General features: G+C 31.3%; 1 long non-coding RNA gene across 1 annotated transcript; it reads left to right on the top strand.

Moving 5' to 3' along the window:
- Positions 1-807: 807 nt before the first annotated feature.
- Positions 808-2914, top strand: LOC147500118 (uncharacterized). The gene is made up of 3 exons (XR_015194608.1): positions 808-922; positions 1025-1132; positions 2755-2914. It is a non-coding gene; the product is annotated as an uncharacterized LOC147500118 (long non-coding RNA).
- Positions 2915-4095: the final 1181 nt, after the last annotated feature.

Raw genomic sequence — 4095 nt, 5'->3', positions numbered from 1 at the left:
CCATCATACATTATCGGAACATGAAGTAGTTGTCACTCATATTCCCATGTTACGAAGTGTTGATTATTCTTCCACTCTGGTTGTCTTTTTCAAAAGTGTTGGTTTGGTACATACCCAACCGGCCTCCCTCATCTTGTAATGCAGATCATGGAGCAACGAATAAATTAACTTAGACCCACTATGAGATTTATCCCCAACCACAAACACATTTTCAGCAACACAAAAGATGGGGTTTGGAACTTGCAGAATGAGCAGACAAAAGAGCGTACTCCAGTGGCCCATTTAATAATTGATGATGAACACATGAAAGTATTTGAAAATCATGTCAGGCAGATTCTTATGTTGTCAGGGTCAACAACATTTACAAAGATCGTCAATAAATGGAATACAACTCTCATAGGTAACATTGTTACCTTTGGTTTTCATTTAATTTTCAGTTTTCTTTTCTTGTATTTTCTTTCTTATTTTATTTGTAGATGTAGAATTTGAGATATCACAGAGACTCAAGTACTTTTGATTGCCTTTTAGGTCTTATGACATACTTTCATGAGGCAATTTAATGCGTGCAAAAGAACTATTAGATTTGGTGGTCAAATGTGGAAATAAAATCCAAACACGTATTAAAATTGTATTGAATTCAAAGATGCCTAGCAGGTAGGAAATATGGTTACCTTCTTACCAATTGAATTTCTTTCATTTTTAGGTAGGTCCTAATTAATAATTTGTTATGTAGGTTCCCTCCTGTCATCTTCTATACACCAAAAGAAATTGGAGGACTGGGTATGCTGTGAATGGGTCACATATTAATTCCACAAAGGGACCTCAGATACAACCAACAAACAGATGTTGGAGTAACCATTTCCGAAGTGGTATGAGTCATGAAGAGGACCAGTTCATCCTGAATATCTATCGTTACATACTGGTATTTCTTGGAGCCCCTAATTCACAATTTTATGCGTATCTAAAGTTGAAACCTGTATATTAATATTCATATATACTAATATCCTGTCATATTTCTCGACAGCCATTGGAAAGTGAATTTGTAGATTTTCAGCGTGTCTGGGCTGAGTATGTGTTAAAGAGGCAGGAGGCACAATTCCAAAACAGGCGCTTAACTTTCGAGGATCTTGAGGTAATATTATTTTCACATGAACTCATATTTGTATAAAATACTGAAAATTTGACGTAGGTGCCATCGCTGGTTGCAGAGGTGAGGCTTAGGCGGATGAAAGTCCTTCTAAACAATCATGAGATATAATAAATTTGTTGATACTTGAAGCAAGTTCACATAAATATTGACTAACAATATTAAAATAACTAAACTAATTCTAAAAACTATTCCCATTCCCTATTCATAATTGCCGACATAATCAATCTCTTCTTTTCAGAATATATCTTCCTGCACATTTGATAATCCCATATAGTCTTCTTTGAGAATTGTATTTTTTTTCATTGTGTAGTATTGCAATCGATTATGCTCTAATTTGATAGATATATCAATTTTTTTTCTGTGCAAGTGTAATTGCATAATGTTGTAGTGGAGATTCACTTTTGATGATTGTGCTTTCGTTACAATTTCCATCGTCATCTAGACTATCCATGTAGTTGACCTGTAATAATTTTTTATTTAATTTTCTCAAACATAAAATGAATCCGAAGAGTAGGTGTAAACCAATAAAATAAAATATGAAAAATAAACAAAACAACTTTGAGAAGGAAAATTCTATGTAGAAAATGTGATTGATCACAATTAAAAAAATAAAAAAATAAAAAATGATGGCATTATTTTGAAGTACTGCTCTTTTGTCGCTCCCTTTTTTTCTTCCTTCTTCCTTACTATGTTCCTTTATCATTTGTTTCTTTGTTTTCAAATAGCTCATTGATTTTCAGAGTTGCTTTGTTTGTCCCTTGTTTAATGTATTCAAACAGATACTTGATAGTCCTTGTGTTGTTGTACTGACCTGTTGTACCTATAAAATTGAATGTATAAATTTGAATCCATATTGTAAATTTAAAAAATAAATTTTATTACCTTGAATTTCCTCAATATAGTATATGTTTCTACCAGACGGAATGATATTTTTGTTTTTCCATATCTGAACATTTGAAAATATAATAATTGTTTGAGTCACAATTGAAGAGGTATTGAAAATATTAACATGTTTGAGAAGTTATTAATGAATATTTTTTTTACAAATAAACATGTAATATGTAAAATTAAATATCACAAACCTTATTATTGTTGTTCCAAACATATTGCGTTGGAAAGTGAACATACGAATATCCATCAATTTCATTGTCACTTTGATAATCCATTTTCTTTGCAATTATTTTTCAGCCTAAAAAGGAGTCCGAATTTAATAATAAGTACAAACGGATTAAAAATAAATCTATAAATAAGAAACAAATTTTATTTGCAATAATAAATTAATCATAAATGTTGTATGAATTATCAATTATTTTCGTCAATGCATAAATCTATAACATATTGCTTCCTCTTCCTCGAGTCTTTTATCCCTTGACGGAGCTTTATCATTTCTTCTTCTTGTAGTTTTTCTTTCGCCCATAATGATAGTATTAGTTTACGTAGTTCTGAGATTTCATTTTGTTGTTCTTCAATCTCTTGGCGTTTTTCATTCAGCTCCTTGTAGTTGAAGTCTTCAATGTCAAAAAGGTTTTTGTCTTTTAGGTAATTGATTGCACTCCATGCTGCTGAGTTTTCAGACTTTTCTTTTGTTGTTGATGGAATTCTAGATATGGTTTCTGTTTTGGAGTCATCAAATATGGTAACCTGAGATATATGTAGATTGTCTTCAAATTTTGAGGTGTAAGTTGCTTCTTCTATGTGAAGTGAATCAAGTATTTCCTCAAGCATTTTTTTTTGTGACGTAGAGTATTTATATTCGTAATCCATATCCTGCAATATTTAATAATAATAAATGTCAAAAAAATATATATCAAGGGTAAAGTTATGATATTTAATATATGGTTCTTTAAATTTATGCACTTTACTAATTATGGTTACACCCTTACGATAAGACACAAACTTTTAATGTTAGCTAATGATAATTTACATTAATGTGTGATAAAATGTATCAAGCGAAAGTAGTACCATAAGTTATATATAGTTTGATAGGGAGTAGGAGTATTTGACATATCATGTATAGAAAAGCCATGACATTAATGTGAGAGAGACATAACAGATTGCTCTCTTCTTGAACTTTAGCTGTGTCTATAAAAAAATGACATTCCCAATTGACAAACATGAAAGAATCAATCAGCTAATTTTCTTAATTTAATATGATCTGTTACTTTATAAATTTTGTAAATAAGAGGAAAATGTTGTACCTGTACGATTGCTTTACTGGAATAATAGAATAGCCTGCAATATACAAAAGAAGAATTCAGAAACTATCAAAATATTTTGATAAATTGTAGAATTTATTATATGTATAGTAGTTGTGTTTTCTAATAATACCTTTGTTTGGAGGAGAGAAGGTTTGGAGATTAGTGGAGTACGGTGTTTGTTTGTGATTTATAGTTTTTTTTTGGATAAAGATTCGTAGGTATTGAGATAGTAATAGAGTTTTAAGATTTCTAAGTCTCTCAGTCTTGTGTTAGTTTTAGACTTTTAATTGTATAAGACTTTTAATTGTCTAAGAACTGAAGATAAGAGAATTAGGATAGCTTTCAAAGGCTAGAGATGGTAAAATTCAAAATGCATTAGATAAGGAGCTGAATGGGCATCCCCGAACAAAGTATGCACCTGCGCAGTAAGGGTCATAGAGTGTATTGAAGAAGAATGACGTGGCAGGAGTCTTTAGGTTCCAGATGTGCTGGGCCACTACATCCACTATTTGGCCCTTATCATCTCTTGCGGGAACACAATCATCATCAACTGATACAATATACTTTTTGAAGGATACCAAATAACCGAAATACCGACACAAATAGCTTTTGCTTAAGGGTATGTTTGTTGCCTTTATAGTTTTCAGGATGAATTCTTTCCAAACCTAAACCAACATATTTAACAAACAATGTACAAAGATTAAGCAACTCAGAAACTGGCCAACTACAAAATTGCAATAACATGAC

Source organism: Coptis chinensis, chromosome 5 (genome assembly GCF_015680905.1).
Source record: "Coptis chinensis isolate HL-2020 chromosome 5, ASM1568090v1, whole genome shotgun sequence".
Taxonomy (NCBI): Eukaryota; Viridiplantae; Streptophyta; class Magnoliopsida; order Ranunculales; family Ranunculaceae; genus Coptis; species Coptis chinensis.
Note: the sequence above shows the minus strand (reverse complement) of the source record. Positions and strands in the feature narration are given on the sequence as shown.